The sequence below is a fragment of the Capricornis sumatraensis genome, chromosome X (assembly GCF_032405125.1).
Source record: "Capricornis sumatraensis isolate serow.1 chromosome X, serow.2, whole genome shotgun sequence".
Taxonomy (NCBI): Eukaryota; Metazoa; Chordata; class Mammalia; order Artiodactyla; family Bovidae; genus Capricornis; species Capricornis sumatraensis.
In genome coordinates, this window is record NC_091092.1 from 46,773,544 (window position 1) to 46,798,299 (window position 24,756).

General features: G+C 43.8%; 1 non-coding gene across 1 annotated transcript; it reads right to left on the reverse strand.

Annotated features, from left to right (window-relative positions):
- Positions 1–16,317: 16,317 nt before the first annotated feature.
- Positions 16,318–16,389, reverse strand: TRNAS-GGA (transfer RNA serine (anticodon GGA)). The gene has a single exon. It is a non-coding gene; the product is annotated as a tRNA-Ser (tRNA).
- Positions 16,390–24,756: the final 8,367 nt, after the last annotated feature.

Below are 24,756 nucleotides of genomic sequence, written 5' to 3' on the forward strand. Positions count from 1 at the left end.
GAACCCACTGACTACGAAAAAGGGATCAATTTCCAGTTTTGCAGGAAAATGAGGATAAGCCCAGAGTGTTAATTTTTTGGATGTTGACCGTTCTTGCTCTTGGTAGCCCTGAATGACCCGCAGGACAGAGAGGGCAGACGTACAAACAACCATACATACATCAGGGTCAGCGCACCACACTCCGGTCTCTGTCAGTGACCTGCCAGTGCCAAGTCAGATTCAGTGCACAGGTGGCCTGTCCTCGAAAGCTGTGCAGCCTCACACTTAGGCCACATTTTCTGTCCCTGAGGTACACCAGTGTGACAATCATGGGCACATACTTCAGAGTCACACTGCCTAGGTTTACAAGGCTGACTTCACCACTCCCTAGCTGTGTGAATTTGAGCAAGGTACCTTACCTCTCTGTGCCTCAGTTTCTAAAAGTGGAGTGGGTAGCCTTTCCCTTCTCCAGGGGATATTCCCAACCCAGGGGTCAAACCCAGGTCTCCTGCTTTGCAGGCGGATTCTTTACCAGCCGAGCCACAAGGGAAGCCCAACAACACTGGAGTGAGTAGCCTATTCCTTCTTCAGCGGATCTTCCCAATCCAGGAATCAAACCGGGGTCTCCTGCATTGCAGGTGAATTCTTTACTAACTGAGGTACCAGGGAAGCCCTCTAAATCTGTAAAATGGTAATGATGGTAATAATAAAAGTATATTGACCTCTTAAAGGTCATCCAGTCAAGGCTATGGTTTTTCCAGTGGTCATGTATGGATGTGAGAGTGGACTATAAAGAAAGCTGAGTGCTGAGGAATTGATGCTTTTAAAGTGTGGTGTTGGAGAAGACTCTTGAGAGTCCCCTGGACTGCAAGGAGATCCAACCAGTCCATCCTAAAGATCAGTCCTGGGTGTTCATTGGAAGGACTGATGTTGAAGCTGAAACTCCAATACTTTGGCCACCTGATGTGAAGAGCTGACTCATTTGAAAAGCCCCTGATGCTGGGGAAGATTGAGGGCAGGAGGAGAAGGGGACGACAGAGGATGAGATAGTTGGATCGCATCACCGACTTGATGGACATGGGTTTGGGTAGACTCTGGGAGTTGGTAATGGACAGGGAAGCCTGGCGTGCTGCGGTTCATGGGGTCACGAAGAGTAAGACATGACTGAGCAACTGAGCTGAACTGAACTGACCTCTTAAAGTCCTTGTGAGGATTAAGTGAATTAATGGCTATATAATACACTAAAGTTAGCAACTGAATATACTATGTGTTGTATAAATATTAGCTATTATCACCAGACTTTGCCCAGTTCTCAAGTATCAGGAAACATAGCTTCATTCAAGAACATATTCAGAAGAAACAAACTTAATTCTCATTTTTCTTCTTCATTATGTGGTTGAAGGAATGAAGAGGATGAGATCTAGCTGGTATGTACAAGCATTGCAGCCTCACACACTCCTTAGTGTGAAGGGGTTTATAGTGCACATCATTTGTGGAGTAACTGCAGAAGGCCATATGCCAGTGGGTCACCTGGGAAAATGATCAGTTACTTGGGGACAATGGGCTACAAAAACAACTCTCCTCCTGTCACTTCCTAGGGTCCATTGTAAGGCCTGGTTGCCAGCCAAGGCATGATTCTAAGATGCTACTACTGATTCTCCCAAATGAAATGGGCAAAGTGCTATCAGATTAGTGAAAGGGGACATCGAGGTACACTTCCAGGTGCATCTGAGAGTTTCATACTGTGGCCAAGCAGTCATGTGGCTCAGTGTTTAACACATGGACTGTGACATCACAGTATGAATCCTGAGTCTGCAACTACTTGCTCTGTGACCCTTGGAAAGATATTTAATATCTCTGCTTCTGTTTATCATCTGTAAAATAAAGATAACAGAACCAACCTTGGAAGATTACAATGGGGCTCAAGATGAGGTAATATAGCTGAGATAGTTAACCCTTTACTGCTTTGCAAATTGAGCACATAAGCACACAGCACAACAGCTGACCTAGAGATGGGGGCTTGATGTTTGATATCTATTATTATTTCTTCTCTTTAGCATGGGTTACAGTTTTTTCTTACCTGCTCAGAACCCTCACTAAATCATGTGGTCCTTTGAACAGTAGTCTGGACTTTGCTGCCAAGCGTACTGTTTAGGAGGCCAACACCAAAGTACACCAATATCTTGTCCACGTAAATGTGGCTCATTAGCATCACAGCCTTGACTTAGGGTCATAGGTCAACCCTCAACAGCCATTGTATTCAGTTCCACTTCTGGGAACACACCCTCCCCTAGGCTGCAGGTTCCTTGTTTATAGAATGAAGGAGTTTGGGGAAAAAATCATCTCTAAGGGCCCTCCCAGCTCTGATACTGTAAGTCCTCATGGTTTTATACCTAGAGACATAAACATGTAGAAACATCAAGTTCTTGAAATTTTTAAATAAGTGATACAGACACAGACAGGGATGAGATTAGTAGAGACAGTGATGAGTTCAACCCTTAAGAATAAAAAGTGAAAGAGAAAAGAGTTAAAAACTCCCATAGGAACATCTAAGTAGGGAGTAAGGAAAGGGGTATATATGAATTAATAATCCAACTTTGATCAGTTTCAGTGAAGACAAGAGATGCCTGCTACTGCTGGGGTATTGACCTGTCTCCACTCATCTCACCCAAAGACACAGCAGACCCCAGACATCTCAGAGCCATGGGCCACGTCTGCCCTGAATGCTCCCTGACTGGGATCTTGGACTAGGGAAATCTGACCAAGGCCAAGGGTTTGTTATAGAAGAAACAACATTCCATGCATCAAGGCCAATTTGAATGCAAGTTTACCCACTGTAGTTCTTGGCATGAAGCAAGAAACAGATTTGTTTGAACAGAGCGGTATTTCTATTTGCAATCATACCACTGTGTGCTGTGATCCTATTAATTCTCACAAGCAAAGCAGCTCAGTGGGGCTGGCTGCCTCCCTCTGTGTGCATGCGTGCACAACCTCCAAGGAATGCTCAAAATGGGATCGCGGAGGCAGTAGGTGGCAGTCAGCTACTTTCTAATTCAGGAAGAGTCCAGGGCCAGAAGGCCACCTTCTGCCCAAAGCAAAACCACAGTCTCTAACACTCCTTGAAAAACCACTACCTATTTTATGGTTGAGGGAAGGAAACCAGATCTGCTTCCCACCAAGAGGAGGATGAAAGAAAATCATTCATCCATGAATGGGAGGCAATCTGTTATGGTGGATAAAAGTAAGAGCTCTGGAGCCAAATTGCCTGGGTTTTCCTCCCTAGTCTGCTGCTTATTAGCCTGTGACCTTGGGCACATTATTGAACTTCGCTGTGCCTCAGTTTCTTCATATGTAAAGTGGAAGAAATAATTGAGCCTAGCTCATAGAATTTTGGAGAAAATTTAATGCTAATAATTATAAAGTATTTATAACAGTGCCTAGTGTTTCTTAATTGTTTACTAAACAAAATAATCTTTATATGCTTGGCACTAACTAAAGTATCTGAAGATCAATAATAATTTAAGTGCTTTTCTCCTTTATTAAAATCTTCCCCTCCTTGCAGATGGTGACTGCAGCCATGAAATTAAAAGATACTTGCTTCTTGGAAGAAAAGCTATGACAAACCTAGACAGCATATTAAAAAGCAGAGACATCACTTTGCCAACAAAGTCCATCTAGTCAAAGCTATGGTGTTTCTGGTAGTCATGTAAGGATGTGAGGTTGGACCATAAAGAAAGCTGAGTGCCAAAGAATTGATGCTTTTGAACTGTGGTGTTGGAGAAGACACCTCAGGGTCCCTTAGACAGCAAAGAGATCAAACCAGTTAATTCTAAAGGAAATCAATCCTGAATATTCATTGGAAGGATGAATGCTGAAGCTGAAGCTCCAATACTTTGGCCACCAGATGCAAAGACCTGACATTAGAAAAGACCCTGATGCTGGGAAAGATCAAAGGCAGGAGGAGAAGGGGATGAAAGGGGATGAGATGGCTGGATGGCATCACCGACTCAATGGACATGAATTGAGCAAGCTCTGGGAAATGGTGAACAGGGAAGCCTGGTGTGCTGCAATCCATGGGGTTGCAAAGAGTCGGACACAACTGAGCAACAACAACATGCAGAGCAAAAGTACTAATGGCCAAATTCAGTAGAGAGGGTTGTAGATAGCCTCACATTACTGTATTCATGAGTGCCAGATAGAATATTTTTGTCTTCAAAATTCATATGTTGAAATCTCCCTCAAGGTGACGGAATTAGAATGTGGGGGTCTTTGGGAAGCAATTAAGTCATGAGGATGGAGGCTCCCTGAATGGGATTAGTTCACTCTCTCCCCTTTCAACACTTGAGGACACACTGAGAAGGCCATCTATGAACCAGAGAGATGGCCCTCATCAGACATCACATCTCCCAGCTCATTGATCTTGGACTTGCCAGCTTCCAGAGCTGTGAGAAATAAATTTCTGTTTCCTATAAGCCTCTAGTCCATGGTAACTCTGCTACAGCAGCCTAGATTGACTAATAGAACCACCAGACTTAGGGAGTGTTCTAATCTAAATGATAAATCAAGAAAAATGCATCTCACCTAGGGTAATTGTATTAGAGTAAGGTGTGTGTGTGTGCTCAGTCATGTCCAACTCTGTGCAACCCCATGGACTGTAGCCTACCAGGCTCCTCTGTCCATGGGATTCTCCAGGCAAGAACATTGGAGTGGGTTGCCACTTCCTTCTCCAGGGGATCTTCCTGACCCAGGGATCAAACCTGCATCTCTTGTGTCTCCTGCACTGGCAGGCAGATTCTTTACCACTGGTACCACCTGGGAAGGTAACTGATAAAGCAAGCAGACTCAGATATGTGATTGGCTCAAACACAATAGAACTTTGCTTCTCATGCATTTAAAAATCCAAACACGTGTTCATGTTAGATAGGCAGCTTTTTTCTAAGCAGTGACTCAGGGACCCAGACTCCTTATACATTGTGGCTCCTTTATCTTCAATATGCAGCTTCCTTGATCACCATACTCCTTTGTATCAGGACAGTGAAAAAAGAAAGTTGGGTGGAGAAAATGCACGATTGCCTAGAGATGATACACACTCTTTACTCACATGCTATTTATGAGAACTAGCCAGATGACTTCATCAAACTCTAATGAAGACTAGGAATGTAGTTCCCAACAGGACAGCCACTTTCTTTTGACCACTCCACACAATGGAAGGGGAACATGAATTTGGTTGGACAATTAGCCATCTCTACCATTGGCTCTAGGGTAACAAGTTTAAAATTGGCAGAATAAGGGTGGGGTAAGATTCTGAGCTCCTAGAGGTCAGAGGCTGTCTTTTATTCTTCTCTATGTCCTCAGAACTCAACACAGGGATATCTTTGAAGGGGACAAAAGAATCAAGTTGGCTATATGCCAATAGAGTGCCCAATTCTTCTTTTTTAAAAAATTATTTTATTATTGGCTGCTCTGAATCTTCATTGCTTTGTGCAGGCTTTCTCCAATTGCAGCAAGTGGGGGCTACTCTTCATTGTAATCCATGGGCTTCTTATTGTAGTGGCTTCTCTTGTTGCAAAGCATGGGCTCTAGGGCATGCAAGCTTCAGTAGTTGCAGCACACAGACTCAGTAATTGTGGCTCACAGCCTTTGTTGCTTTGCAGCATATGGAATCTTCCCAACCCAGGGATCAAAACCATGTCCCTTGCATTGGCAGGTGAAGTTTTGCCCACTGCACCATCAGGGAAATCCCCATTCATCTTTCCTATCAGCTGTCTCTGCTGCGTCTACCTGCTACTCTCAATCCTCAACCTTCACATGTGGGCTGAACTCTGAAGTTTTAATGAAGACAGTAGGCTGCTCATTTGCATATTTTTTTGAAAGAGGTTGAAAGTACAATTTATCTTCTCTAGTCACACATTTAAAAACTCCTTTATGTTGCCTAAATCTTAAAGGTCTCCTCTCTAATTTGGGGCTTCTCTGTCCATTTTTGTGATTGGTTTTATTCATACAAATTCCCCTTCTCTTTGAATTCTAGTAAGGAATCAACTGTTCCAAAATTAGACAGTGGAAACAATTCCCAGAAACACTAGTCTGTCCCATGGAATCAGGCTTTGGTGATATAACCCAAGTCCAAATACCTCCCAGAAGTTAAGGATCTGAACATGAACAATTGAGGTCACAAGTCTTTTCTGAATAGGTAATATGGATAAATGGTTTCAAAGCAGTATTGAAATCTGCCAATAACGATTATAAAATGCTTCTAGTGTGATCAGACGTTTTTCTCCAGTGGCATCAAGTGTGCTGTCTAAACATGGTCTGTAAAGGCAGACCTGAAATCTAGAATCTGATTTTCATGCCAACAGAAGAGTACTGTGTATTATACAGGTATATGTGGGTGTGTGTTTGTATTCAAGCAGGTGGTATATATGTATGTGTGTGTGAATGTATATCTATACATATATGTGTGTATCATCACGTGAGTGAACAAGTATCTCTGCATGTATCTTTGTGCATGTCTAGATATGTGTGTATTCATTTGCATTTTGTGTGCATATATACATCAATGTGTGTATATGTGGCTTTACATGTATTATGAGAGTGTTTACATTTATTAGTACATTATGTTTTGTATATGTATGTGTATGTACATGAATATGTATCTGTATATATGTAGGTGTACATGTGTGTGCATGTCTGCACATGCATGTTTTTGTATCTGTGAATGCATATGCCAGTGTTTATGTGCATGTATGTATGCATGTGAGTAAGTGTTTTTTATGGGTTTGTATAAGTACATGTATATATTTACACATATAAGTATATACATATTTTAACATATGCCCATATATGTGTATAAGTATTTATGTGTGTACAGTTACATTATACATCCACATAAACCCCTTTAAAAAATTTCATGAAACATTTACAACACTCAAGGCACTCATTTTTCATGCAATGCTATTTTATTAAAGAAATACCCAAGTCATGACTACTTAAATGATTTTTCTCATCTGTTAATGGGTTGAAACCACAGTGTAAAAAATATGGCAAGAGATAACAATCATAGCAAGCATTTGTTAAGCACCAGCTCAATGTCAAAGACTTGACATACACTATTTCATGTAACAATCATGACAATCCTGTGAGGTAGGCACTGTTAACAATTCCATTTTATGGACAAAAGAACAGAGGCATATAGGGGTTAATCAACATGCCACATGCCGGTGTCAGAATGAATAAGCTACTTGTAGTCACTAAGCAGAGCTGGAATCTGGAGCCAGACAGTATGGCTCCCAGGCCCTCCCTCATAAACAACAGTCGGCACAAACCTGCTCCCTATTTGTAAAGAGGCCTCTCTAATCCCCTTGCCCAGTGCTCTGGTTGAAAGTTCATCCCTTTCCACCTCTTCACTCCATTTTCTCAGATCCAGTGCCTGCTGCCAGGCCCATCACTGGCAGCCTCCCTATCTTGGGCTCAATTACTCAAGTGACTCTGAGTCGACAGGAACAAATGCAGTGGAATCAGATGCAGCTATAAGACATAGTCATGATTCTCCACCAAGTTTCATTGTCATGATTTTTCCTGCAATAATGATCCTATGTCTTTGAGCCCCAGTCACTCATAAGAACTGGGAGACGGGCCCCAGCAAGTCAGAGTGACTGAATCTTTCTGGCGTGTCTGATTGCACAATGGGCATAAATCCATGCCCTTCATCATCTTTCTGTATCTTGTTTTGACACTACTAAATGAAGGTAGTAATAACTGCAACCTTCATGAAGCCTTTCTTCCAGATGGCCTTCAGTTTTCATACTTGGCAACTGGAATTTTCTCTTTGTCTTCTTGTGCTGGTCTCTCTCTCTCTCTTTTTTTTTTTTTCTTCTTTTCCCAGTTGCTCTCTGCTCTCCATCTCCTTGTCTAGATCATAAGAAGGTCAAAGCCCAAACCTTTCATCTCCTTTCTGGGTGTTCCTCAGCCAGTGGAAGCATACAAAGAAAGGTTCCCACACAGCTAGGAGTCCCTCACTGGTGCACAGAACTCTCACTCTGTGGCTAGCACAGTTTTAGAATCTGCAGATCCAGAGACCCCCAAAGACACAGCCCCTGCCAATAAAGAGTTCGGTTCAACAGCTCCTATAGGACATGCCAGCAGTCCTATCTCATTTAGCTTGAAGGAGTCCTTTGATGCCCATGAGGAGGGAAGGAAAAGGTTCTCAAGTTGGCCTGATGACTCTCGACTAATGCAAATTCCCTCTTCCAAGACAACCCTACCTTCAAAAAGCCCCCATCTGTGGCTTTTGTAAGTTGGATGGAGTTGGGGGTAAGGGTCTAAAGTGGCAGCTTAGCTGCCCTTGAGAAGTATTAGAAAGGTGTCTTTGGTAGCTCCTTGGCTGATCCCTTGAAACTGTGTGGTTGGCCCCAGCATTCAACACTGTGTTGTGAACTGGGCTTCCCTGGTGGCTCAGACAGCAAAGAATCTGCCTATAAAGCAGGAGACCCGGTTTGATCCCTGAGTTGGGAAGATCCCCTGGAGAAGGGAACGGTAACCCACTCCAGTATTCTTGTCTAGAGAATCCCATGGACAGAGGAGCCTGGCGGGCTAGAGCCCATGGGGTCTCAAAGAGTAAGACACAACTGAGAGACTAACACAACACACCCTGTCATCTCTGTACTTCGGTCTCCTCTTCTGTACAATAAGAATGATAATGGTACCTGCTTCGAGGGGGTGAGTCCATCCATGCCAAAGTGCTTAGATGCATGCCTGGCACATAGTCAGTGATGAAGGATTGTAAGCCTCCATTATTATCAAATTACTTAATACCCATAGCCCCCAGTTTTGCACTTCAACCAAATATCCAGGACTCCAGGAAAAGTCCCCTCATGTACCTCATAACATTCACTTTATCTGATTTCATTTGTGTGGATGGAGCAGAGTGAGAAAGGAGGAGAGAGGAGATGCGGCTTAAAAGGTCAGTAGAGTCCAGACCATGCAGGGCCTCAGGGGTGTGGCAGGAGGTATGGATGTAATCAAAAGTGGTTAGAAGCTTCCAAACCAGAGAGGGACACGATCTGATTTAGATTAATAAGGGATTATTCAGGCTGCTATTAGAGAAGGAATGGATTGCACAGGACAAGAGTGATCACTTAGCATGACCAGAGACTATTTAGGAGGCTATGGCTGTGGTGCAGGCTAGAGATTATACACACACACACACATATACTGAATAAATGTAATCACATTCTGGAATTTTTTTGAAGGTGAAGGCAACTGGAATTGCTGGTAAATGTTTTATATATATATATATATATATATATATATATATATATATATATATATATTTGCTTGGTGGACTTTTCAGGTGGTGCTAGTGGTAAAGAACCAGTCTGCAATGCAGGAGACATAAGAGACTCGGGTTTAATCCCTGGGTTGGGAAGATCCCCTGGAGGAAGGCATGGTAGCCCACTCCAGTATTCTTGTCTGGAGAATCCCATAGACATAGGAAAATGGTGGGCTACAGTCCATAGGATCACAAAACGTCAGACATGATTGAAGCGACTTAGCACACACACATGTTTATTTGTACATTTATTATATATACATATATTTCTTCTCTCTTTCATGAGAGTCAAAATAGAAGAAAAGAGGCATACACTAGTCCAAAAGAACATACTATCACTCAATTTTGAATGAATGATGGCAAAAAACTGTCAGAGTGAAGAATTCTGAAGTGTTTTAAAGGTCCTGAAGAAAGCAGGCTTAGGGGAGAATATTCAGTTGGGGGTATGAGCGTTTTCTATGATGATAATGATGATGCTGATGATGATATAGCCTGCAGACAGGAAGCTAATGATGCAACAGTGGCTGGCTGACTGGAAAAAGTTAGCACTTTTGCGCAGAAATGAAGAATATGGTGCACATCCACACCCCTGCCCAAGCTTCAGTTGCCAGGAGTAAGAGCGGAGCTGTTTTCATTATCTCTGAAGTATGGAGCCACAGAGCTGGTGAGTCTTCTTACAGCACAGGAAAGCTAAAATTAGTAGAAAATGCTCGTTTTTAAAGCTCCTTACACTTTCCTAGCATGTGCGCTATCGTACTGCTGCCAGTTCAAGGTTTTTAATACTCAGCTATCATCTTTAGCTATTTCATTCATCAATCAAGGTTTAATCTCAGCTGTGAGTCCAGATGAAAATGAGCATTATATAACATGACACAATGATATCAAAAGTACACGACATCGTGGTCCTGAGATTAAAGATGAAGATCCAGGGCCGGCTGTGCATTTGAGAGCCCTGGGCCAGGCTAATCATGACCTAGTTCCACCTGGCAAGAGGGAGCTCCATTTTGACAGAGTTAGGATTCAATGGCCATAGGAGAGGAAGGAAAACGAAGAGATCCAAACTGACTTTTTGAGTGTCTTGAAATCAGTGTTTCACAGGAAGGTATTTAGTGGACTTGAGCTTGGTGAATGGAGCATGCTGATAGGGTTGGGGTCATGGCCTTTGGAGGGGCCATTTTGCCTAGACTTCCCCCAGCCCACTCCATTCCCCAAGGTACCAGCAAGCATCAGGAGAAAGCTAAGGATGAGTGGAAGCAAAACTTGGGGCAGTAGCAAGATGTGCATTTTAAAGTGTGTAAAGCCTCTGATATAATATGCACTCATTTTAGTGTTGGCTCACAGCTACGATTAAACCTTGACTGATGAATGAACCTTCTCCCTACACCTTTGACTGATTTCTTGCTCTACTATCAAAAGTCTATATTTTGAGGGACTGCTCTTTGAAAAGACAGAGGAGTAGATTGATCCTTCAGGGTAAGGCATGTATTTTCACAAGAGCCTGAAGAACTATCGAATTTCCAGCAGCCTCAGCCTTTGAAAATGAGAGTGCTCTGCTCTGAAAAGGTCAACCATGGCTTTTCTTCTGACAGAAAATTACTCCCTGATCAGTACCTCAGTGTGCTGACACACATGGCTGAAAACCACAAGTTGCATGTGGGAAAGAGCACAGGTTTCTGATGCATAAAGATCTGGGCTCCCATTCTGGTTCACGAGCTTCCTGACAACATGACCTTCCCCTTTCCAAGCCTCAGTTACCTCATCTGTAAAATGGAAGATACTCATAGGATTGTTGCAAAGATTACGTGAGTTAATGCATGTAAAGTGTTTAGTCCATAATAATCACAAAAGCCAGCATTCATTCTACACCAAAGTTTTTGATTCATTCATCAACACTCATGCACACATCTGAATGCTACCTCAGAACCAGATGTTCTTGGTGCTGGGGACATAGCAGTGAACAACTGTTCGTAATTATCTTATTTGCTTTAAATCTTAGAACAAGCGTGTGGTAGGTGTTTATGACTCCCATTTTCTAGAGAACAAAAGAGGCTTAGAAAAATATTACTTCAAAGCTTCTCTCACTGATGTTTCTGCACAAGCAAATACATTCTGGCCAGCCAGTGAGTAGCAAGGCAGAGATTTTCACTCATCTCCTTCCTACCCAACAGCACACTCTTCCCGCTGTGCTCTGCTTTCATACCTATGGCTTGAACTCCTCTGCTCCACAGCAGCTTTGTATATTTGAATAAAGTGAGATGACTTTAAAAAAAAAAAAAAAAAGGAAAGAACATGTCACCTTGGGGGGCATGGACCAGTGTGTTGGATCTTGCTGAAAATGAGGTACTGGTCTCAGAATCATTAGGGTAATAAGACTGCTCTCTGCTCGGGAGCTTTTGATTCATGAGACAGTTCACAACCTGTAAGCAGTGCTGATGCAGATGATCAAAATGGTGGAGGAGGTGGGAGACAGGGACACACTGGCCAGACTCTGCTTCCAGGAAGGCCCCGCTGCCCTTGCAAGGTGCATGGTTACATGCAGCCACCAGCTCCCTCAGGGTCTGCCACCAGTGCTGAGAGTTGCCCCTGCCGAGGTCAGGTCTGCATAGCAGAGGGACCCAAAGTACTGTCTTTCCTGAGTCTGCCCTCAGCAGGTGGCTGGGCCAAGTGGGCAAAGGATGATGGGTAAAAAGGCATGGACACTTTTGCCTACCCCAGGGCAACTGTGAAGGGCAGCACTGGCTTCAGAGCTCCTGGAGAGGTGGGCTGAGGTGCAGTCAGGTCTGCCTTGCACTTGGACTCCTTCCTCTCCTCAGTCATGCTTCCTTTCACAAGTGTTAGTCTCTAAAAACTATTATGTCCTCTAAATTCCATCTCAGTGTCTGCTTCCAGAAAACCCAGAGGTGTGAGGAGTAATCAGGTCTCCAGAGTGGAATCACTGGCTGCCAGGCTGGCATTGAGAATCCACTCACTAGTGACAGGTGGAGCGCACAAAGTGGTGGTCCAGTCGTTAGAATAGTCACCAGAATCTGAAGACTGGGTCCTGTGGAGAGGAAGTTGCTAGCGGGCAGGAGGCCTCAGGCTATTACGGACACTTCTGAGCCTACAGAAGTGCTTTGCATCAGGTTCAGCCTTTAGTGTAAGCAATGCTGCTTCTTGGTTCAGCAGATGCTATGATGCTGGAGGGGTCCACGGTGAGAACAATGGCCACTGACAGATTTTGGCAAGCCCCAGGAGAAGAGCCACAAGACAGTCTGCTGGGGTTCTAGTGCAAGACCATGGTGAGAGACCTGAAAAACTTAAAAACTCCTCATGGTTGCTAGTGGTACAGACAGAATGCCCAACTCTGAGACACCGGAAGTCCATGGGTACAGAATCTCCCCGAGAGTCTGTATGCTGTCAGGGGCCCCAAGTCACAAGATGAGGTGAGCCGATCAATAATCCATAAGAAGCTGGAAGAAGTACATTTTGGATTAAAAGACACTTACTCCTTGGAAGAAAAGTTATGACCAACCTGGATAGTATATTCAAAAGCAGAGACATTACTTTGCCAACTAAGGTCCGTCTAGTCAAGGCTATGGTTTTTCCTGTGGTCATGTATGGATGTGAGAGTTGGACTGTGAAGAAGGCTGAGTGCCGAAGAATTGATGCCTTTGAACTGTGGTGTGGAGAAGACTCTTGAGAGTCCCTTGGACTGCAAGGAGATCCAACCAGTCCATTCTGAAGGAGATCAGCCCTGGGATTTCTTTGGAAGGAATGATGCTAAAGCTGAAACTCCAGTACTTTGGTCACCTCATGCGAAGAGTTGACTCATTGGAAAAGACGCTGATGCTGGGAGGGATTGGGGGCAGGAGGAGAAGGGGACGACCGAGGATGAGATGGCTGGATGGCATCACGGACTCGATGGACGTGAGTCTGAGTGAACTCCGGGAGTTGGTGATGGGCAGGGAGGCCTGGCGTGCTGCGATTCATGGGGTCGCAAAGAGTCGGACTCGACTGAGCGACTGAACTGAACTGAACTGATGAACAAGGCCACAGGGTAGAAGAATGATGTAGCCCAGATCCTTGTGGCATCCACCAGTGTTGCCCCCAAGCCCTCCATGAGATGACATTTGAGGCCATATGCGGGATCCCACACCACCAGCTGGTAGAGGAGGAAAAAGCCTGAGCTTGATTTATGGAAGCATGGGCATCTACGTGTGGGTGGGTGTGGTGCCAGGGAAACATGGACCGTACCTTAGTGCGGCCTCTCTCAATGACGGCCTTGACAGTGGGCAGGGAAGAGATTGTAATGGGCTAGTTTTAGACAGTGTACCTAGGCAACCACTGTCTTTGGAAAAAGAGGTGAATGGTCTGGCCAGCTGGATAGGGTCCATAAAGGAGAAAGATGGGAGTATGGAGAGCAAGGAGCTCAGCAGTAGAGGCACATGAATGGGCACCTGGGAGTGGGGCCCAAATATGAAGACCCTTGTAGCCCATTTTAATCTCCACCAGCAAGCATCTGTTGTGAGAGAGGCGCTGAAGAAGCAAGTTGACAGAATGACCCAGCCAGGTAACCTCAGTCAACCTTTACCTTCTGGGGTCCCCAAAGCAGCCTGATGGGGACATGAGTTGGAGTGGCTCTGGTGGCAGATATGAAGCCTGCACGTGGCCCAACAGCATGAACTCCCACTTCAGAAAGCATGGATCTAATTACTGTGGCCTTTCAATATTCAACTTGTCAACAGTGGAGACCAACACTGAGCCCCGACCATGGCATTAGGCCTTACTTGGAAAGACCAGTAGTGTCTCCTCACGCAGAGAGGCCTGGAACAGATCCTTCCCTCATGGCCTTCAGAAGGAACCAGCCTTGCCAACACTTTGATCTCATATTTTTAGGCCCCACAACCATGAAAAAATACATTTCTGCTAAGCCCCTGTCTGTGGTGCTTTATTTAAAGAGAAAAAAAAATTATTTATTTGGCTGCACTGGGCATTAGTTGTGGGGATCTTTGGTTGTGTCATGTGGGATCTAGTTTCCTGACCTGGGATGGAACATGGGCACCTGCACTAGGAGTACAAAGCCTCAGCCACTGGACCACCAGGGAAGTCCCTGTGGTGCTTTCTTATAGCAGTCCTATCCAACTAACATACCACTTACTTATCGTCACTCACAAAACCCACTGGGAAAATCTATGCTTTCCATCCATGAACCTCAGGGTTCAAGAGTTCAACCTCAGGGTTGAACCACAGCTTCAAGGCTGTGATTCCCAAAGGGGAACACCTCTTCCAGAGGATACAAGAATCACATTGAATTATATAAGGCATAGCTGCAACCTGGGCACTTTGGACTTCTTACTAGGGACACCTGGACAAGAATGAGCCACTGTCTTGACAGGACAACTGACATGGTCATCAGGAAGCAGTCAGGATGCTGTTACACAAAGGGTATAGAACCAAGTACCAGTCATGGTCCTGAGACCAACTGTAGTAGCAGGGACTGTAGTTCATCCAGTTCATCCAGTTAACCTCCCTCATCTTCTCTGTTTTCCCTCAGGAAGACAGGCCCACTGACTCCCTGGGTTCCCAGAAGACCTGTCCCTCAAATTTGTGTGAAGAAGTGAATCCAGATGACACAATGGATAGACTCTGATAGACGTGGGAATGTGCTAATTCAGATCCCTCTCCAAGGAAGGACTTGTTGCACAGTTGTGAGGAGTACAGTCAGCAGACAGACTCGACTGCAGAGACCTGTCATCTGAAGTGACATGTCCCAAAATGAAGACTGAGGGAGGCAGGGCATATCGTCCACTGCTGGGCAACTCTGACAGATAACTCCCTCTCTAGAGCTCCTGTGCCTGGTTAGCTGACACTTGGCTGAGCCTGAATTGGAGTTCAACTTCCTCTCCCCTGTCTGATTTTTCCCCAATCCCTTTGTAAGCACTGACCCATAATAAACACCTTGCACCCTCCAGTCTGTTCGATGTCTCCTTCCACAGAACTCAATCTGTGACTGTGTGGGGAAATGATGTCCTCTGAGGAACAGCCAAAATATTTGGGGATTTTTCTGAAAAGAGCAAATTTCAAAATGACAGGAGAACTCTTTTTAAATATATCAAGGCTTGTCATGAAGTATTAGGTACAGGAGATTCTATTTAGGTTACTATGAGTGGCTCCATGAGGTGAAACTAAGCAGGCCTAATGGAGGGACATCCCAGGCAGACAGATTTGGGCTCAATATAGAAAGAGATAATTTTCCAGCATTTTGAGCTATGTGAAAAATGAAATGGCCTGGACATGAAATCCTGCCCTGGAGAATGTGCGGTGAAAATTGAACAACCCCTTAGAAGGCGATGGTAGCAGAGATTCTTGCACTCATGAGGGCCACAGTCTGGATGACCTCTGAGCCTCCTTGGAGACTCTCTGGGGTCATGATAGGGGGTCAGCTTCTTTTGTCTTTTCTTGGCACTTTCAAAACTTACAAAGGTAAATTATGCCGTCTATAAACTTAATACAGAAGGGTAAAAAGTAAAATGTAAAAATCTTCCATTTCCTCCACCCTCCCAAGCCCTGAGGTGACCACTGAAGGTACCTGATGTGACACCCCATCTCCAGACATTTAGGTGATCTAGGCACTGCACTATACTTTACAGATATTTGCTGATTTCACCCTCACTCTCAACTATAATCCTGTTTCTCGAGATGAGGATGGACCTAGAGACTGCTGTACAGAGTGAAGTAAGTCAGAAAGAGAACAACGAGTATTGCGTATTAACACACATGTGGAATCTAGAAAAATGGTACAGATGTCCAGAACAAATGTATTGACACCAAGGGGGGTGAAAGGGACATGGGATGAATCAGGAGATTAGGAACTGACATATATACAGTACTATGTGTAAGTGAAAATGAAGTCGCTCAGTCATGTCCGACTCTTTGTGACCCCATGGACTGTAGCCTACAGGCTCCTCCCTCCATGGGATTCTCCAGGCAAGAGTACTGGAGTGGGTTACCATTTCCTTCTCCAGGGTATTTTCCCTACCCAGGGATCGAACCCGGGTCTCCTGCATTCCAGGCAGATGCTTTAACCTCTGAGCCACCAGGAAAGCCCATGAGAACCTACTGGATAGCACAGGGAACCCTACTCAGTGCTCTGTGGTGACCTAAATGGGAAGGAAATCCAAAAAAGAGGGAATATATGTATACATGTAGCTGATTCACTTTTCTGTACAGCAGAATCTAAGACAACATTGTGAAGCTACTATACTCCAATATTTTTTTTTTTTAATCTCATGAGGTGGGTACTCACATCCCTGTTTTCTAAGTAAGGAAACTGAGGTTCAGAGAATGTCACAAAGTTAGGACACATGACAGTGACAGAGCCAGGGGCCAAAATCAGCTCTTCTCTAACCATAGACTCTTAATCATGACATTGTGCTCCAGAGACAAAATGTGGAGAGGGGACCAGTGATGAGCAAATATAACCAACACAATTACATTTTAGCGAAGGACCATAGTTTCCAAAATTTTTCAAGCTGTCAATGGCTATGCACAACACACTGCAAATCAAAAGACTTATTATATTCCAGTGGCTCATCAGATTCTAGGAAGTCACCTGGAATTTCTGCCACCCTGACCCCTCGAGGATCCATCTCTAGCAACAGAAGTCTCTGGTAATCTATGATGGTCACAAGTGCTTATGTTCAGCTCTTGAAGATTCAGATTATTCAACAGCAAGAGGCTGTCAACTCTGGCTATACATTAGAATCATCTGGGGAATTTCTCCAAATACCTAAGCTGCATCCTGCCCTATAAATTCTGAATTAATTGACTGAGGAGACAGCTTAGACACTGAGATTTTTACAAAGGCTCCTCCAACACCCTCAAACATGGAGGCCACACTGCGGAGAAACCAATAACATTTGCATCTGGACAAGCTTACGAAGACAGGATTCATACAAAAAATAGTATGGGGCTGCCTTTCTCTGCTAGAGTTCCAAAATAGTCTGTGGTGGTGGATCCTTAGTCACTCAGTCATGTCCGACTCTTCATGACCCCATGGACTGTAGCCCTCCAGGCTCCTCTGTCCATGAATCTGGATTTCCCAGACAAGAAGACTGGAGTGAGTTGCCACTTCCTTCTCCAGGGGATCTTCCCGACCCAGGGATCAAACCTGCCTCTCCTGAATTGGCAGGAGGGTTCTTTACCACTGAGTCACCAGGGGAGCACCATAGTCTGTGGTACTTCTCCCCTAAAATGGTACTAGGACTCCTTTCTGTCTCTCACAAGAGTTGAATGTCTTGAGACTGCGACCAGGAGAATCAGAATCCGAGACTAATCCTGACCTGAGGGAGGCAGAATTTTAGAATACCAAAGTCTGCCCCTTTAATGACTCAGGGATAAAGTGAATTTGCATAGAAACTCATCCTGAATCCTATCTTAACAATCCTTTGTTTACTATCGTGTCTCCAACACTAAAACAATGCCAAGTACATGTGTGTGCGTGCACTTAGGTTGCTCAGTCATGTCCAACTCTTTGAGACCCTGTGGACAGGGGTCCACCAGGCTCACATACATAATTGGTGTTTATTAAATACTGAATGAAGGAATGAGTAAATGAATGGACTTCTGTGACCAGCCTCCAGTTCACAGTACTTTTTTCCAGGTCTGAGCTTCTGATCAGTCTCCTTACAGCCCCAAGCCCACAGCTTAGAGCAGGGTTCTGAGATTTTGATCCCAGGCCAACAGTATCAACATCACTTTAGAATCTGTTAGAAAAGAAAATTTGCGAGCTCCAACCCAGACTAGAAAGTCAAGGAATGGGGCCCACTCATCTGTGTTTTATCAAGCCCTCCAGATGATTACTGTGCACCTTGAAGTTTGAGAACCACTGCTAGAGATAAGATTCCAACTCTTCAGGAGGTAGCACAGGCTCTTCACTCTCTGATCCCAACTTCCCCTTTCAGTCTCCACTACCCTGACTTTCCTGCATGCATTCAGGGAACCAGATACACTAAACACCTCCCGCTCTCCAAAATGTGGCATGTTATTCTTACCAAACATTGACTCATTTTTCTAGAACCCACCCATATCCCTTCCTTGGCATTTTCTTCCCTGTTCCTTCATTCTTCTGTTCATTTGGTCACTGATTCAGTTAGACAACAAGCATGCATTAAGCCTATAGTTGCTGGGTGCTAGAGATCTAAACATAAAGAAGCTTGCTGTCTAGTGGATGTCAACTGAAAGAAAAACTCACAGAATAAGAGCTGTGAGTTTAAGTCTTATTCAGAGTCTCACTGAGGACTATAGCCAGGAAGACTACAGCTCTGAGGGAACTGCTCCAAAGAGGTAGGGGAGAAGCCAGTTTATATATAATTTTTGGCTAAGGAGTAGGTGCAGTCAAGCATACATTCTTGGTAAAAGATGATTGCTCTTCACAGAGAACAGATATCTCAAATTAATCATTTTATTCCTTTTCTATGCATGGGAAGATGTAAGAACCTGGATCATTAAATTTTTTTTCTTGAGACAAATACATCTATCTATGAGGCCTGGTTATCCAAAGCTCAGAGTACTCTGTTTTTCATCCTGAATTTGTCTCTCTCAGGGTGCAACATCAGTCGCTGACTTCAGGGGCTGGAACTAATCCTTATAGAACTGGATGATGAGGAACACTTTGTTTTTCTTTGTTTATATGGAAGAGGCTGAAATACAAATGAAAGGTTAAAACATAATATTGTAAGTGATATAATAGAGATAATCACAGGGTTTTATGCCAGTTGAAGTTGAGTTGAAAATCCCAAACTCTGCCTGGATGCAAGGGGAGTGGTGGTCTGGAAGTCTCACAAATGAGGTGACACCAACAGAGTCCTGAAGTACCAAAATAACTATTCCAGGATTCAATTTATAGTGTGGTGACTTTGGTTAATGATACTGTATAAAATACTTGAAAGCTGCTAGGAGAGTAGATCTTAAGTTCTCAACATCCCCCTCCCCATCCTGAAAAAATGGCAACTTATGTGAGCAATGGATGTGTTAACTGACTCAACTGTGGTAATCATTTTTCAGTACATATATATACACCAAAAAAAATCCCATTATATGATGTTATATAATTCTAACAACAGTAAATCACAATAAAATTGGAAAATAAAGGATAAAGAAACATTCCAAAGGCACAGCAAGTTTTTCCAGACTTATATAACCTTGGTGATTCCCTCACATAAGCTCACTATTCCTTGACCTGCTGCTCTCTAGATACTATACCTACTTCAGACCCCGGCTCTGCCCCTCCAAACTGCACTTGGGTTCATCTCTGGTCTCTAACTCCACCATCTTCTTAATGTCATCTTCTACTGTGGCCTAGAGTTCTAAATATTCATGCCCTGTTTTCCTACTGGAAAAAGCTCTGACAGATCCTCTAACAGGTCAGATACCAAGCTACAGTCTTATTCATTAGCACACTGCATTGCAACTAGGAAGACAATGAGAGAGCTGCAATTTGGAAACACACACACAAAGATTAACTTTCATCTTTTTTTTAAAGCTAAGTGGCCCATTTGGGATTGAATCTATGACCATGGCCTCTTAGGTTCTGGGTTCTAGCCAACTGAGAGCTGACTGGCCCAGTGTGGATTTGCTACAAATAATATCCTCAAGGTACTTCTATATTAGAGCTAAGACAGCCTTTTGTAAAATGGATGATGTCAAGAACTTATCGGTAGCCATGCTGTATATGATAAAAAGGAATATGTGCATTAGCTTTTCTCAAGCCACTTGAAATCTGCCAGAAGGAAATATTTTAAAAACTGCTCCATGGGCACTCGTTCAAGTGCAGTGTGATCAAGCTGAGTAGAGGCACTGAATATCCCAGGATTCCAGAAGGCCTATTTCCTGCTCACTTACTCTCTGGCTGTTTAATAGAAAGAATGTCTTATAATCATCAATGCAATGATTTGCAACTTGAAAACATCTTGTTTTTCCAGTTTCAGAGAACTAAACCTATTTGAGGAAGGAGTGATCTTTAAGAATTCCTAGACTTGAACCAACTAAAAATAACCAGTGAAAATAAACACAAAATCAGAAGGCGAAATGTGGTTTACCTTCCGTTGCTACACAACAAGGACCAGAATACAGTAGCTCACCTCCTCTCTGCCTCACTGAAGAAAGACATTAGTCCCTAGAAACTCAGTCAGCAACCAAGTGGAATGCAAAATATTTGCTTGGGTGTGGGTGGAAAGCCCTGGAAAGATTCCATTTGCCCCCTGCCCCTGAATACTTCCCACTTACAGTACCATTTCCTCTTTCTAGTTTTATTCCTCTCAATCCCATAAAGCTTTTCAGCCTTCTAGAGCCCTCTATGAAATAAACATGAGAAATCCTGGAGGACATCATAGTATGAACCCTTACATTTATCACGTATCAGGAAGAGGGTGGGCTCACAAGAGATTTGCTGGCATGGTTTTCTGGGGAGGAGCTGCTGAGAAGAGAGTCAGGATACTGCCAAAGGTGTGAACATTGAGCTGGCTTGAATGTGGCTAAGTCAGAAATAAGACTGCATAGGGGACTGGAATGCAAAAGTAGGAAGTCAAGAAACACCTGGAGTAACAGGCAAATTTGGCCTTGGAATGTGGAATGGAGCAGGGCAAAGACTAATAGAGTTTTGCCAAGAAAATGCACTGGTCATAGCAAACACCCTCTTCCAACAACACAAGAGAAGACTCTACACATGGACATCACCAGATGGTCAACACAGAAATCAGATTGATTATATTCTTTGCAGCCAAAGATGGAGAAGCTTTATACAGTCAACAAAAACAAGACCAGGAGCTGACTGTGGCTCAGATCATGAACTCCTTATTACCAAATTCAGACTTAAATTCAAGAAAGTAGGGAAAACCGCTAGACCATTCAAGTATGACCTAAATCAAATCCCTTATGATTATCCAGTGGGAGTGAGAAATAGATTTAAGGGACTAGATCTGATAGATAGAGTGCCTGATGAACTATGGAATGAGGTTTGTGACATTGTACAGGAGACAGGGATCAAGACCATCCCCATGGAAAAGAAATGCAAAAAAGCAAAATGGCTGTCTGGGGAGGCCTTACAAATAGCTGTGAAAAGAAGAGAGGCGAAAAACAAAGGAGAAAAGGAAAGATATAAGCATCTGAATGCAGAGTTCCAAAAAATAGCAAGAAGAGATAAAGCCTTCTTCAGCGATCAATGCAAAAAAATAGAGGGAAAGAACAGAATGGGAAAGACTAGAGATCTCTTCAAGAAAATTAGAGATACCAAGGGAACATTTTATGCAAGGATGGGCTTGATAAAGGACAGAAATGGTATGGACCTAACAGAAGCAGAAGATAAAAGAAGAGGTGGCAAGAATACACAGAAGAACTGTACAAAAAAAATCTTCATGACCCAGATAATCATGATGTGATCACTAATCTAGACCCAGACATCTCTTGGAAAGTGAAGTCAAGTGGGCCTTAGAAAACATCACTACGAACAAAGCTAGTGGAAGTGATGGAATTCCAGTTGAGCTGTTTCAGATCCTGAAAGATGATGCTGTGAAAGTGCTGCACTCAATATGCCAGCAAATTTGGAAAACTCAGCAGTGGCCACAGGACTGGAAAAGGTCAGTTTTCATTCCATTCCCAAAGAAAGGCAATGCCAAAGAATGCTCAAACTACCACACAATTGCACTCATCTCACATGCTAGTAAAGTAATGCTCAAAATTCTCCAAGCCAGGCTTCAGCAATACGTGAACCGTGAACTCCAAGCTGGTTTTAGAAAAGGCAGAGGAACCAGAGATCAAATTGCCAACATCCGCTGGATCATGGAAAATGCAAGAGAGTTTCAGAAAAACATCTATTTCTGCTTTATTGACTTTGCCAAAGCCTTTGACTGTGTGGATCACAATCAACTGTGGAAAATTCTGAAAGAGATGGGAATACCAGACGACCTAACCTGCCTCTTGAGAAATCTGTATGCAGGTCATGAAGAAACAGTTAGAACTGGACACGGAACAACAGACTGGTTCCAAATAGGAAAAGGAGTACGTCGAGGCTGTATATTGTCACCCTGCTTATTTAACTTCTATGCAGAGTACATCATGAGAAACGCTGGACTGGAAGAAACACAAGCTGGAATCAAGATTGCCAGGAGAAATATCAATAACCTCAGATATGCAGATGACACCACCCTTATGGCAGAAAGTGAAGAGGAGCTAAAAAGCCTCTTGATGAAAATGAAAGAGGAGAGTGAAAAAGTTGGCTTAAAGCTCAACATTCAGAAACCAAAGATCATGGCATCCGGTCCCATCACTTCATGGGAAATATACGGGGAAACAGTGGAAACAGTGTCAGACTTTATTTTTGGGGGCTCCAAAATCACTGCAGATGGTGATTGCAGCCATGAAATTAAAAGACGCTTACTCCTTGGAAGAAAAGTTATGACCAACGTAGATAGTATATTCAAAAGCAGAGACATTACTTTGCCGACTAAGATCCATCTAGTTAAGGCTATGGTTTTTCCTGTGGTCATGTATGGATGTGAGAGTTGGACTGTGAAGAAGGCTGAGCACCGAAGAATTGATGCTTTTGAACTGTGGTGTGGAGAAGACTCTTGAGAGTCCCTTGGACTGCAAGGAGATCCAACCAGTCCATTCTGAAGATCAACCCTGGGATTTCTTTGGAAGGAATGATGCTAAAGCTGAAACTCCAGTACTTTGGTCACCTCATGCGAAGAGTTGACTCATTGGAAAAGACGCTGATGCTGGGAGGGATTGGGGGCAGGAGGAGAAGGGGACGACCGAGGATGAGATGGCTGGATGGCATCACGGACTCGATGGACGAGAGTCTGAGTGAACTCCGGGAGATGGTGATGGACAGGGAGGCCTGGCGTGCTGCGATTCATGGGGTTGCAAAGAGTCAGACTCGACTGAGCGACTGAACTGAACTGAACTGAAAGACACTTCACTGATCCTACTGATGCCTGCCATTTCCAGAGGGGACCCCTTTCCTTAAGCAGCTTTAGAGTCCAAATTTGCAGGCTGCTGCTGCTGGCATCACAGACTCGATGGATGAGAGTCTGAGTGAACTCCGGGAGATGGTGATGGACAGGGAGGCCTGGCGTGCTGCGATTCATGGGGTTGCAAAGAGTCAGACTCGACTGAGCGACTGAACTGAGCTGAACTGAAAGACACTTCACTGATCCTACTGATGCCTGCCATTTCCAGAGGGGACCCCTTTTCTTAAGCAGCTTTAGAGTCCAAATTTGCAGGCTGCTGCTGCTACTGCTGCTAAGTCACTTCAGTCGTGTCCGATTCTGTGCGACCCCATAGACAGCAGCCTACCAGGCTCCCCCGTCCCTGGGATTCTCCAGGCAAGAACACTGAAGTGGATTGCCATTTCAGGCTAGGTCATGACAACTCTATTAAACTGAAAGTTCTGGCCCCAGGGTAACCCTGTGGGCAGCCCAGATCTGTTGCTTTTTTCAGATCCTCTGGGTGGCTCCGCTGTGCTGACCTCAAACAGCCCCTCTTCTGGGCTGGGTGGTAAGGTCACAACTTGGAGTCCACATGCGTGCGTGCTAAATCACTTCAGTCATGTCTGACTCTTTGTGACCTTGTGGACTGTAGCCTGCTAGGCTCCTCTGTCCATATGGATTCTGCTAAATTCTGCCCAGATTCCATGAAAGATATGCATATCCAGAACAGGCTAAAAGAGAACAGCAAGATTTTGCTCACAAAATCAGGATCTATTTCTTCATGCTTGAAATCCCAAGCTTTTCTCTCCTTATTCAACAAAAATAGTAACTGGGTCAAATATAGAAAATTCACCACCTCTCCCTTTTATTTACTTCTCCATCTGTGTACAGGCTTCATCAATGATGACAGCAGGAATTGGCTTGGTTTTGGAGCTCTGGTTGGTTAGCTATTTGATGCGAGGAAGCAGCTGGGAAAACACACACACACACAGTTCCTGGGCCCTACTCCAGCACACAAACCCCCACCCACATCTATCAGCCTCTTCCCCATTCACCAAACGAGAGGCTGCTCTGGGAGTTGGTTACAGAACCCTTAGAAAAGATGCCTTCTCTAACTTGCTTTTCAAAAATCATACAAGAGAGATATTTTAATAATGTTATATATTTTTTCTTAATAACAAAACATAATAAGCACCCACTCTGCATCACTTGGGAAACACAAAAGTTAAAAGAAAAACTAAAAAGAAGTCATCTATTAGCTAACTACTAGAAATTAACCTAAACATTAATTTCATTTACATATTTCTAGGTTTTTCTGTACATATCTATGAAAATAAAGAAAATACTAGTTATTTTCCATCTCCCCACCCTTTCTAGTTTTTCCTAAGCAAGGCAGATGCTGAGGAAGTCACTGAATCATGCCTCACATCTCCTGTACTCAACAAAGCAAAGTTAAAGACCCAGACATGGCCTACCTTTTTC